General features: G+C 41.2%; 1 pseudogene; it reads left to right on the top strand.

The window, feature by feature from the left end:
• The first annotated feature begins 13,533 nt into the window (after positions 1-13,533).
• LOC138991174 (histone H2B type 1-C/E/F/G/I-like) lies at positions 13,534-13,914 on the top strand (annotated as a pseudogene).
• Positions 13,915-14,197: the final 283 nt, after the last annotated feature.

The raw sequence follows: 14,197 nt of genomic DNA, 5'->3' as shown, positions 1-14,197 counted from the left end.
AGGTTGCAAAAGCATCCACACGACTTCAACAAAATTGGAGAGATTGGCCATACAGAGAAGCACAATTTACCAGAACAGAAACCTACAGGCAAACACCTCCTTGAAAACCAGTGCCTATGTAGGGAAACCCAAAGAGTAATGGATTGGGCTTAGTCACTCATTGTGTCCGACTCTGCAACCCCATGGACTGTAAACTGCTAGGCTCCTCTGTCCATGGGGATTCTCCATGGAGACAACGATACTGGAATGGGTTGCCATGCCCTTCTCCAGGGGATGTCCCAACCCAGGGATCAAACCTACGTCTCCAACATTGCAGGCGGATTCTTCACCATCTGAGCCACCAGGGAAGCCTGAAGAGTGAAGCGCATACACACATATCTTGAATAAACCTTAAGAGTTAGAAATTCCAGGGGCGTTGGCGGGGGGGGGGGCGTCTATTTAGTTTCATGAGTTTTACTTCCTGGAACTCTGCCAACTTCCCACAGTGAATTACCAGGAAAAGAAAAAAAATCCCCTTGGAGGACTGGCAGGGAAGCAGGGGAAAAATAACCATTTTGAAATATGCCAGAGCATTGTTCTTTTAAATTAGGCTCAAAAGAAATTGTATTACCAGAGGCTAAACTCTGGGAATTTTATCAGAGCCTAAATGACCTGGGGAAAGGATGTACTCAAACTCTAGCACCCTCTAGCCATGTCCCACTTAATCTGTGGCAGTGGGGAATGGAGGAACACTTGTGACACTCACAGCTCAGAGGCATAGGCTGAGTAAAACACCGAGACCTGATCACAGGACTCAAGAAGACTCGCCCACTCCACCCCTCCCACCACATTGCTAAAGGCCTATTTATCAGAGTGCTTTTCACCCAGTACACCTTGCCCAGCTTTCAAAAAAAAAAAAAAAATGGCAAGTCATGATGAGAGACAAAAAACAGTTGGAAGAGGCAGAGCGAACACTGAAACCAGACTCAGAGATACAGCACAGATGGTGGAAATATAAGATCATGAGTGCTGATGGAATAGTAATTACTGTGCAAGAACAGATGGGTAATATAAGCAGAGACATGGAAATTCTAAGAAAGAATAAAAAAAATTCTAGAGGTCAATAACATTGTAATAGGAATGAAGAATGAATTTGATGAACTTAGTAGGCTGGACACGTCTGAGGAAAGAATCTCTGAGCTTGAGGGTATGAAAGTAGATACTTCCAAAATCGATAAAGAAAAATATGAATAGAGAAAATACAGTGTTAAAAAAACAAACGTAAAAAATAGCCAAGAATTGTTGGAGAACTGCAGAAGGTGTCAAATAGATGTAATGGGAATAGAGTAGGAAAAGAAAGAAAGGAATAGAAGCAATATTTGAAGCAATATTAACTGAGAAATTCCCTAAATTAATCACAGATCCAGGAAGCTCAGAGAACATCAAGTAAGGATGTGCCAAAGCACCCATACCTAGGTGTATTATATTAGAACTGCAGAAAAGAAAATATAAAGGAAAAAATCTCTAAAGAATCTAGAGGAAAAAAAAACCTTACCATATATACAGAACAAAGATAAGAATTATATCCTATTTCCCCTCAGAAGCCATACAAGCAGGAAGAAAATGAAATAAAATGTTGAAAAAACAACAAGATAGAGTTCTGTATACTGGGAAACTAACCCTCAAAAGTGAAGGAACAACTTTTCTCAGAAAAAAGTTGAGGGAATTTGTGGCCAGTAGATCTGCCTTACACAAGAAGTTCTTCAGAGAGAAGGAAAATTATGAAAGTTAGAATCTCAGATCTACAGAAAAACAAAGAGCATTAGTGAAGACTAAGAGTAAAATAAAAACTTTTATTTTTCTTATTTTTAATTGATCTAACAAGTAGCAGTTTGTTCAACATAATAATGGTAAAAGTGTATTTAAGGATTATAGCTTATGTATAGAAGATCATGGCATCCGGTCCCACCACTTCATGGGAAATAGATGGGGAAACAGTGGAAACAGTGTCAGACTCTATTTTTCTGGGCTCCAAAATCACTACAGATGGTGACTGCAACCATGAAATTAAAAGACGCTTACTCCTTGGAAGGAAAGTTATGACCAACCTAGATAGCATATTCAAAAGCAGAGACGTTACTTTGCCAACAAAGGTTCGTCTAGTCAAGGCTACGGTTTTTCCTGTGGTCATGTATGGATGTGAGAGTTGGACTGTGAAGAAGGCTGAGCACTGAAGAATTGATGCTTTTGAACTGTGGTGTTGGAGAAGACTCTTGAGAGTCCCTTGGACTGCAAGGAGATGCAACCAGTCCATTCTGAAGGAGATCAGCCCTGGGATTTCTTTGGAAGGAATGATGCTAAAGCTGAAACTCCAGTACTTTAGCCACCTCATGTGAAAAGTTGACTCATTGGAAAAGACTCTGATGCTGGGAGGGATTGGAGGCAGGAGGAGAAGGGGACGACAGAGGATGAGATGGCTGGATGGCATCACTGACTCGATGGACGTGAGTCTGAGTGAACTCTGGGAGTTGGTGATGGACAGGGAGGCCTGGCGTGCTGCAATTCATGGGGTCGCAAAGAGTCGGACACAACTGAGCGACCGATCTGATCTGACCTGATAGGAGGTAAATTACAGCTTATGTATAATAGGTAAATTACACCAAAGGAAGAGGGAGGAATTTGGAATATTTTATTATGAAGCATGAAGTGGTATAATGTTATTTGAAAATGGAATTGGTTTAATTGCAAATGCATATGATGACCACTTTAATATTTTTAAGCATAATTGATATGTTAAGAAGGAAGAGAAAATAGAGTCATATAAAATACCCAATTAAAAGCACAATTATCAGAAAAAGAATGGAAGACAAAAATAGGAACAGAATACAAGGAAAACAAGTAGAAAAAAGTTAATATGATAGATAGTAATCCAGCTCTATCAGTAATCACTTTAAGCAACAATGGTACAAATATATCAACTAAAAAACAGACATTATCAGAACAAACCAAAGAAGAAGACCACCTATATGGTTTCTACAAGAAACTGCCTTAAATATAAAGACACACACAGAATAAAGTAAAAGGATGGAGAAAGATACACCATGCTGCTGTTGCTGCTGCTGCTGCTGCCGCTGCTGCTGCTAAGTCACTTCAGTTGTGCCCGACTCTGTGCAATCCCATAGGTGGCAGCCCACCAGGCTCCCCCGTCCCTGGGATTCTCCAGGCAAGAACACTGGAGTGGGTTGCCATTTCCTTCTCCAATGCATGAAAGTGAAAAGTGAAAGTGAAGTCGCTCAGTCGTGTCCGACTCTTAGTGACCCCATGGACTGCAGCCTACCAGGCTCCTCCGTCCATGGGATTTTCCAGGCAAGAGTACTGGAGTGGGGTGCCATTGCCTTCTCCAGCAGTAGACTACTTTACTCAAAAACACCAGAATATAGGTACTTCTCAAGGTCAGAAAGAAAATACACAAAAATAAACCACATTCTGGGCCATAAAAAAGAACATCTTAACAAATTGAGAATGATAAAAATCATACAATGTATCAGACCACATGGAATTAAATTAAAAATCAATAACCAGAAAGATAACCAGAAAATTCCCAAATATTTAGAGATTACCAAACACACTTCTAAATAACACATGGGTCAAATTAGAAATAATAAGAGACATTTAAAATTTTTAGTTCAGTTCAGTTGCTCAGTCATGTCCAATTCTGTGACCCCAAGGACCACAGCATGCCAGGCTTCCCTACCCATCACCAATTCCCGGAGATTACTCAAATTCATGTCCATTGAGTCGGTGATGCGATCCAACCATCTCATCCTCTGTCGTCCCCTTCTCCTCCTGCTTTCAATCTTTCCCAGCATCAGGGTCTTTTCAAATGAGTCAGTTCTTTGCATCAGGTGGCCAAAGTATTGGAGTTTCAGTTTCAGCATCAGTCCTTCCAATGAATGTTCAGGACTGATTTCCTTTAGGATGGACTAGTTGGATCTCCTTACAGTCCAAGGGACTCTGAAGAGTCTTCTCCAAAACCATAGTTCAAAAGCATCAATTCTTTGGTGCTCAGCTTTCTTTATAGTCCAACTCTCACATCTGTACATGACTATTGGAAAAACCATAGCTTTGACTAGATGGATTTTTGTTGGCGAAGCAAAGTCTCTGCTTTTAATATGCTGTTTAGGTTGGTCATAGGTTTTCTTCCAAGGAGCAAGTGTCTTTTAATTTCATGGCTGCTTTTTTGGAGCCCAAGAAAATAAAGTCTGTCACTGTTTCCATTGTTTCCCCATCTATTTGCCATGAAGTGATGGGACCAGATAGCATGATCTTTGTTTTCTGAATGTTGAGTTTTAAGCCAACTTTTTCACCCTCCTCTTTCACTTTCATCAAGAGGATCTTTAGTTCTTCTTTGCTTTCTGCCATAAGGGTGGTATCATCTGCGTATCTGAGGTTATTGATATTTCTCCCACCAATCTTGATTCCAGCTTGTGCTTCATCCAGCCTGGCATTTTGCATGATGTACACTGCATATAAGTTAAATAAGTAGGGTGACAATATACAGTGTTGACGTACTCTTTTCCTGATTTGGAACCAGTCTATTGTTCCATGTCCAGTTCTGATTGTTGCTTTTTGACCTGCATACAGATTTCTCAAGAGGCAAGTCAGGTGGTCTGATATTCCCATCTCTTTAAGAATTTTCCACAGTTTGTTGTGATACAAACAGTCAAAGGCTTAAAAATTTTAAACTAAGTTTAATTTTTAAATTTAATTAAAAAATTTTAAACTAAAAATAAAAATACAACTTAAAATTCATGGGATTCAGCCAAAGCACTGCTTGAAGGGAAGTGGATAGCATTAAATGCATGTATTTGAAAAGAAGAAGAATCTAAAATCAGTAATCTTAGTTTCCCCCTGAGGAAACAAAACCGAAAAATGGGGGTTGGGGGTGAGGGTAGAATGAAACAAATTACTAATATCAGAAATGAGAGTGGGCATATTATTATAATGGAAATAAAAAGGCTAATTATAAGCTAAATAACAACTTTGTGACCACAAATTTGACAACCTAGATGAAATGGACCAATTTTTGAAAGACACTTTGACTAAAATTCAAGCAAGTAGAATTAGACAATATGAATTCTACTAAAGAGTTTGAATTAATAATTAATAACGTTCTAAAATAGAAAGCACCGGGCCCAGATGGATTCATTACTAATTTCAACTAAACATTTAAAGAAGAAGTTATTCTAAACCTCTACAGTCTCTTCCACAAAACAGAAGATGAGAGCATAATTCGTAACTTAACCATGAAGTTAGAATTACCCTATTACCAAAACCACACAAAGACATTACAAGAAAAGGTAACTACAAACTAATATCTCTCATAAGTATCGGTGCAAAATTTTGCAACAAATTATTAGCAAACAAAGTCCAACAACCTTCAAGCTAGACTTCAAGCAGTACTTAAACTGAGAACTTCCAGATATACAAACTGGATTTAGAAAAGGCAGAGGAACCAGAGACCAATTTGCCAACATTCATTCAGTCATAGAGAAATCAAGGGAATTCCAGGAAAACATCTACTTCTGCTTCACTGACTATGTGAAAGCCTTTGATTGTGTGGGTCAAAATAAACTGTGGAAAATCCTTTAAGAGATGGGAATACCAGACCACCTGGTCTGGTTATCAGTCTCCTGAGAAATCTATATGCAGGTCAAGAAACAATAGTTATAACCTTACAGGGAATGACTGGTTCAAAATTGGAAAAGGAGTAAGACAAAGCTGTATATTGTCACCCTGTTTAACTTATATGCAGAGTATATCATGGGAATTGCCAAACTGGATGAATCACAGGCTGGAATCAAGATTGCCAGGAGAAATATCAACATTCTCAGATATGCAGACGACACCACTTTAATGGCACAAAGTGAAGAGAAACTAAAGAGCCTCTTGATGAGAATGAAAGAGGAGAGTGAAAAAGCTGGTTTAAAACTCAACATTCAAAAAATGAAGATCATGGCATCCAGTCCCATCATTTCATGGCAAATAGATGGGGAAAAAGTGGAAGCAATGGCACATTTTATTTTCTTGGTGTCCAAAATTACTGTGGATAGTGACTGCAGCCATGAAATTAAAAGACGCTTGTTCCTTGGAAGGAAAGCTATGACAAACCTTGACAGCATATTAAAAAGCAGAGACGTCACTTTGCTGACAAAGGTCCAAATAGTCAAAGCTATGATTTTTCCAGTAGTCATATATGAGTGTGAGAGTTGGACCATAAAGAAGGCTGAGTGCCGAAGAATGGATGCTTTTGAACTGTGGTATTCAAGAAGACTCTTGAAAGGAGATGAAACCAGTCAATCCTAAAGGAAATCAGTCCTGATAGTCATTGGAAGGATTTATGCTGAAGCTGAAGCTCCAATATTTTGGCCACCTGATGCGAAGAGCCAGCTCATTTGAAAAGACCCCAATGCGGGGAAAGATTGAAGGCAGGAGGAGAAGGGGGTGACAGAGGATAAGATGATTAGATGGCATAATCAACTCAATGGACATGAGTTTGAGCAAACTCTGAGGGACAGTGAAGGACAGGGAGACCTTGTGTGCTGCAGTCTATGGGATTGCAAGGAGTCAGACATGACTTAGTGACTAAACAACAGCAACAACAAGAAATCCAACAATGTATAAAAATTATACACCATAATGAAGTGGAATTTATTCCAAGTATGCAAAGTAACAAGATATGTATAAAATCTATATAAAGAAAAGTACAAAACTCTGATGACAAAAAAAAAAAATCAAAGAACTAAATACTTAGAGAAATTCCACGTTCATAGATAGAAAGACTCATTATTGTCAAGCCGTCAGTTCTTCCCAACTTGATAGATTCAATGCGCTTTCAATCAAAATCTCAGAAATTTATCTTGTGGATATAGGAAAACTGATTCTTAAGATTTTGAAATGGAAAAGACCCAGGCTATTTAAATATTGAAGGAGAAGAACAAGATTGTAAGACTGATACTAACGACTTCAAGACTTAGCATATAGCTACAGTCACTAAGACAGTGCACTATGGCAAAAGAACAAATAGATCAATAGAACAGAGAGCCCAGAATAGACCCCATAAAGAGAGTCAATTGATCTTTGGCAAAAGCATTATAATAGAGAAATATAGTCTTTTTGACAAATGCTACTGGGGCAAGTGAACATCCATATGCAAGAAAGAAAAAATCTAGACACAGTTTTCTTCACAAAAATTGACTCAAAGTAGAGTTAAATGTGAAATGCAAAACTAAAAAAATATAAAAGATGATGTAGGAGAAAATCTATGCAGCCTATGTTATCGCAATGACTTTTTAGATACAGCAGACTTTCATGATCCATGAAATCAGAAATGATTGATGATGTAGATGTCCCTAAAATTAAAAACTTCTGCTTTGTGAAAGACCTTGTAAAGAGGATGAGACAAAAAGCCACTTTAGGTGATGATGGTGTGTCAGTTTAAGTTCATCATCTGCAAGAAACAGGCCACTCTGGTGGGGGACGCTGGCACCGGGGCAGATTGTCCATGTGAGGGGACATGGGTACATGGGGACTCTGTACTTGCTGCTTAATTTTGCCATAACCTTAAACTGCTCTAAAAAATAAAGTTTATTTTTTAAAAATTTCTAATTGAAGGATAATTGCTTTACAGAATTTTGTGGTTTTCTGTCACACATCAACAAGAATAAGCCATAAGTACACCCATGTCCCCTCCCTCCCAGATATCCCTCCCGTCTCCCTCCCCAGCCCACCCTTCAACCTGCCATAGAGCCCCTGTTTGAGTACCCTGATTCATACAGCAAATTGCCATTGGCTATCTGTTTTACATATGGTATTGTAAATTTCTATGTTGGAGAAGGAAATGGCACCCACTCCAATATTCTTGCCTGGAGAATTCCATGGACAGAGGAGCCTGGTGGGCTACAGTCCATGGGGTCTCAAAGAGTCGGACACCACTGGGCAACTAAGACACACACACACATTTCTAAGTTACTCTCTCCATACATCTCCCCTTCTCTTTCCCCCTTCCCCATGTCCATAGGTCTGTTCTCTATGTCTGTTTCTCCATTGCTGCCCTGAAAATAAATTCATCAGTATCATCTTTCTAGACTCCATATATATGTGTCAGTATACGATGTTTATATTTCTCTTTCTGACTTACTTCACTCTGTATAATAGGCTCTAGGTTCATCCACCTCATTTGAATGGGTTCAAATGTGTTCCTTTTTATGGCTGAGTAATATTCCATTGTATATATGTACCACAGCTTCTTTATCAATTCATCTATCAATGGACATCTAGGTTGCTTCCATGTTCTAGCTATTGTAAATAGTGCTGCAATGAACATTGGGGTACATGTGTCTTTTTCAACTTTGGTTTCCTCAGGGTATATGACTAGGAAAGGGACTGCTGGGTCATATGGTGCTTTTATTCCTAGCTTTTCCCGGAATCTCCACACCGTCTTTCATAGTGGCTCTATCAGTCTACATTCCCACCAGCAATGCAAGGGTGTTCCCCTTTCTCCACACCCTCTCCACCATTTGTTGTTTGTAGACTTTTTAATGATGGCCATTCTGATTGATGTGAGATGGTATCTCATTGTAGTTTTGATTTGCATTTCTCTAATAATGACTGATGTTAAGCATCTGTATGTCTTCTTTGGAGAAATGTCTCTTCGGGTCCCTTTCCCACTTTTTGAAAGTGGGGCAGATTGTCCATGTGTGGGGACATGAGTATATGGGAACTCTGTACTTGCTGCTTAATTTTTCCATGACCTTACCCTGCTCTAAAAAAATAAAGTTTATTAATTAAAAGAAATTCTAAAGAACCTCAGCCCATAAAAGGGCTTTTGCTCTTAGCTGTTTCTTTTTCTCTTGTTCACATATTAATTCTACTCTTCTCACACATGCTTCACGTTAATTTTAGTGGTGGATGAAAACAACCTCCACCATATGAGCCACAGGCTATTTTGCTAAAGGCAATCCATTTTTTTTTGGACTATTCATAATCATTGGTAAAAATCTTCAAGGCTGAATGCTGCAGAATCTGAAAAATGACAGATGCTCTTTTCCTAACTAAAAATTCTCTGTACCCTAAGGACAATAATTCCCTTGCTATTAATAACTTGTTATTCCCTTGTTATTAATAAAATCTGAAGAATTTACTCCTTCTCTCATTCCTCTCATATCCAGACATTGTATTCATATAATGTTTTCCCTTTCTTTGAAATGATGCCGTACCCAAGTGCTTGTGCTCAATGCAAAGGGAGGCTAAACAAATGGAAACATTGGAGTTGGGAGCAGAGAAAGGTTTACTGCAGGGACCAAGCAAGGAGAACAGGAACATCATGCTCAAAAACCTCAAACTCTCCAATCATTTGGGGTAAGAGTTTTTAAAGGCGAAATTTGGGGTGATAGCTGCAGGGCATATGACTTTCTTCTGATTGGTTGGTGGTGAGGCAACAGCGTGGTGGTTCCCCAGGAATCTTGTGCTTAGCCTGAAGTTGCCATTCTCTATTGGGGTTGGGACCTTTGTTCCTGACAAAGATCTCAAAAATATGTATATCCCTTGAGGAGAAACCAAGACCTGCTTTATCACTGCACTATTGTTTCTTCCCTGGTCCTCCTTTGTTTCTGCATTTCCTCCCTTCCCTTCAGTTCAGTTCAACTCAGTTGTGTCCAACACTTCCACTCAGTTGTGTCAACACTTTGCTACCCCATGGAGTGCAGCACACCAGGCTTCCCTGTCCATCACCAACTCCCGGAGCTTGCTCGAACTCATATCCATCAAGTCGGTGATGTCATCCAACCATTTCATCCTCTGTTGTCTCCTTCTCTTCCCATCTTCAATCCTTCCCAGTATCAGGGTCTTTTCAAATCAGTCAGTTCTTCACATCCCAGGTGGCAAAGGTATTGGAGCTTCAGCTTCAGCATCAGGCCTTCCAATGAATATTAAGGACTGATTTCCTTTAGGATGGACTGGTTGGATCTCCTTGCATTCCAAGGGACTCTCAGGAGTCTTCTCCAACACCACAGTTCAAAAATATCAATTCTTTGGCACTCAGCCTGCTTTATGGTCCAACTCTCAATCCATACACGACTACCGGAAAAACCATAGCTTTGACTATAGCTTTGACCTCCATTCCCATAGCTCTGACATCCTTCCCTAGTAAGGAACTATTTGAATCTGCTTTTTGTTAGTTGCTCAGTCATTTCTGACTCTTTGTGACCCCGTGGAATTGAACCCGGGTCTCCTGCATTGCAGGCTTCCCCGGTGGCCCTAGTGGTAATGAACCTGCCTGCCAATGCAGGAGACATAAGAGATGTGTGTTTGATTCCTGGGTCTGGAAGATCCCCTGCAGGAAGGCATGGCAACCCACTTCAGTAATCTTGCCTGGAGAATCCCATGGACAGAGGAGCCTGGTGGGCTACAGTCTAAAGGGTCACAAAGAGTCGGACATGACTGAAGTGACTTAGCACACACACAGCACTCCCGCATTTCAGGCAGATTCTTTGCCATCTGAGTCACCAGGGAAGCCCCCTTTAGAACTCAGGAAAGATTAAGTAGGCTGAAGCCTTTTTTCCTGTAAACAAGAAATAAGGAGCATGGAGAGTGTTATGGTCTGGGTGTGGGTTGGTAAAGAATTTCCCGATATGAGAGGGAAATAAAGTTTATTAGGTGGGAGACATTGTTAGAACAGCGGGCCAGCTCAAGGGAGAGCCAGTGTTGAACAGTGGTCCTTTTTTTAGTCCACTTTTATACCCAGGGTACAGGGGTGGGGTAGGGGGTCTTGTGGGTCATTTGCTGATTGGATGAGGCACATATATTGCAGGAGGGGAAGAGTAACACAAATATCTCCTCCCTATTGGGTAGGAGGGGAGACAGGTTATACTGCTCAGGAGAACCTGAAATCAGTTAATAGTTATAACATGGGAGAGGGAAGGATGATAGGGTCTGGCTTTTCTGTTCCTGCATTCCAAGACCCTCCTTGGTTTTATCTGCTCTTTCGTCCTTGGGTCACCAGAGAGGTTTTTATACCTGGGAGGGCCTTACAGGGTCCTGCTCAATTTCAGAAGCACTACTCATAAGACGTGTGCATCTTTCCCAACTGCTTCTGCAAAAGCTTCAGGGTTTCTGACCTCTAAAGCTGTATCTCTACTCTCTAATCTAAATTTCAAATACTTATACAACTGCCCCCTGGAACTTTTCATAAGACCATACTAAAAGCCAAACTCACCCTCAGCTTAAAATTCATTTTTTGTGCGTGCTCAGTCATGTCCAACTCTTAGGGATCCCGTGGACTGCAGCCTGCCAAGTTCCTCTGTCCATGGAATTTTCCAGGCAAGAATACTGAAGTGGGTTGCCATTTCCTCCTCCAAGGGATCTTCCCAACCCAGGGATCAAACCTGCCTCTCCTGTGTCTCCTGCATTGGCAGGCAGAATCTTTATCACTGTGTCATCTGGGAATAAAATTGAGTTGTTCAGTTGCTAAGTCATGTCCTGTTGTAGAGAAAAAGCCAATTCTGACTCCATGATGGAAACTGTTTCTTTAACTTGCTTTTTATTGCTTTTGTTATTATAAACATACACAGTGGCTTGCTTAAAAGGTCCCTGTCCCTCTGCTTGTCTGTAAACTAAAGGGCTTTTGTTCAGCTCATGGAAAGATGGTTTGTCCCTGCCCACATGCAAATAGAAGAGATTAATATACCCTTTCCAAAGGCTGGCCATTCCTTGGGAGATGTTTTGCAAGACTGTAGACCCTTTCACTTTACTTCCCCACTGCCTCTCCCTCTCTGTTCTGCCTTTTGACTTTCAGTTCAGTTCGGTCACTGAACCGCAGTACGCCAGGCCTCCCCGTCCATCATCAACTGCCGGAGTTCACCCAAACCCACGTCCATTGACTCGGTGATGCCATCCAACCATCTCATCCTCTGTCGTCCCCTTCTCCTCCTGCCCTCAATCTTCCCCAGCATTAGGGTCTTTTCCAATGAGTCAGCTATTTGCATCCAGTGGCCAAAGAATTGGAGTTTCAGCTTCAACAGCAGTCCTTCCAATGAACCCCCAGGATTGATCTTTAGGATGGACTGGTTGGATCTCCTTGCAGTCCAAGGGACTCTCAAGAGTCTTCTCCAACACCACAGTTCAAAAGCATCAATTCTTCGGCGCTCAGCCTTCTTCACAGTCCAACTCTCACATCCATACATGACCACTGGAAAAACCATAGCCTAGACTAGATGCACCTTTGTGGACAAAGTAATGTCTCTGCTTTTAATATGCTGTCTAGATTGGTCATAACTTTCCTTTCAAGGAGTAAATGTCTTTTAATTTCATAGCTGCAATCACCATCTGCAGTGATTTTGGAGCCCCAAAAAATAAAGTCTGACACTGTTTCCACTGTTTCCCCATCTATTTCCCGTGAAGTGATGGCACCAGATGTCATGATCTTTGTTCTCTGAATGTTGAGCTTTAAGCCAACTTTTTCACTCTCCTCTTTCACTTTCATCAAGAGGCTCTTTAGTTTTTTGCTTTCTGCCATAAGGGTGATGTCATCTGCATATCTGAGGTTATTGACATTTCTGCTGGCAATCTTGATTCCAGCTTGTGCTTCTTCCAGCCCTGCGTTTCTCATGATGCACTCTGCATAGAAGTTAAATAAACAGGGTGACAATAGACAGCCTTGACGTACTCCTTTTCCTATTTGGAACCAGTCTGCTGTTCCATGTCCAGTTCTAACTGTTGCTTCCTGACCGCATACAGGTTTCTCAAGAGGCAGGTCAGGTGGTCTGGTATTCCCATCTCTTTCAGAATTTTCCACAGTTTATTGTGATCCATGCAGTCAAAGACTTTGGCATATTCAATGAAGCAGAAATAGATGTTTTTCTGGAACTCTTGCATTTTCGATGATCCAGCAATGTTGGCAATTTGATCTCTGGTTCCTCTGCCTTTTCTAAAACCAGTTAAAACATCTGGAAGTTCACAGTTCACATATTGCTGAAGCCTGGCTTGGAGAATTTTGAGCATTACTTTACTAGCATGTGAGATGAGTGCAATTGTGGCTTTTGAATTTAGTTCCTCATTACTTCTATCCCTCTGACTCTACAAAAGAGTAGAGGCACAGGACTGGAAAAGGTCAATTTTCATTCTAATCCCAAAGAAAGGCAATGCCAAAGAATGCTCAGACTACCGCACAATTGCACTCATCTCACATGCTAGTGAAGTAATGCACCAAATTCTCCAAGCCAGATTTCAACAATCCGTGAACTCTGGCTTGGAGAATTTTGAACATTACCTCTCTAGCATGTGAGATGAGTGCAATTGTGAAGTAGTTTGAGCATTTTTTGGCATTGGTTTTAGAAAAGGCACAGAGGAACCTAAGAATCAAATTGCCAACATCCTCTGGATCATAAAAAGCAAGAGAGTTCCAGAAAAACATCTGTTTATGCTTTATCGACTATGCCAAAGCCTTTGACTGTGTTTCACGATATTTCTGTGTTGTTGGATGTTGTCATTATAGATATGCCTGAAGCGGCTAAGTCGGCTCCTGCCCCTAAAAAGGGCTCTAAAAAAGCTGTGACCAAGGCCCAGAAGAAGGATGGCAAGATGCGCAAGTGCAGCCGCAAGGAGAGCTACTCCGTGAACGTGTACAAGGTACTGAAGCAAGTCCATCTGGACACCAGCATATTGTCCAAGGCCATGGGAATCATGAACTCTTTCGTCAATGACATTTTCAAGCGCATTGCTGGCAAGGCATAGTGCCTGGCGCATTACAACAAGCACTCGACTATCACATCCAGGGAGACCCAGACCGCCGTGGGCTTGCTGCTACCTGGGGAGCTGGCCAAGCACGCCGTGTCTGAGGGCACTAAGGCTGTCACCAAGTATACCAGCTCCAAGTAAATATAATATGCCTAGCCGCTGTTAACGGAGAAGGCAATGGCACCCCGCTCCAGTACTCTTGCCTGGAAAATCCCACGGATGGAGGAGCCTGGTGGACTGCAGTCCATGGGGTCGCTAAGAGTTGGACACGACTGAGCGACTTCACTTTCACTTTGACTGTGTGGATCACAATAAACTGTGGAAAATTCTGAAAGAGATGGGAATACCAGATCACCTGACTGGCCTCTTGAGAAACCTGTATGCAGGTCAGGAAGCAACAGTTAGAAGTGGACATGGAACAACA

This window comes from Bos mutus, chromosome 16 (assembly GCF_027580195.1).
Source record: "Bos mutus isolate GX-2022 chromosome 16, NWIPB_WYAK_1.1, whole genome shotgun sequence".
Taxonomy (NCBI): domain Eukaryota; kingdom Metazoa; phylum Chordata; class Mammalia; order Artiodactyla; family Bovidae; genus Bos; species Bos mutus.
This window is presented reverse-complemented; position numbering and strand designations above follow the sequence as displayed.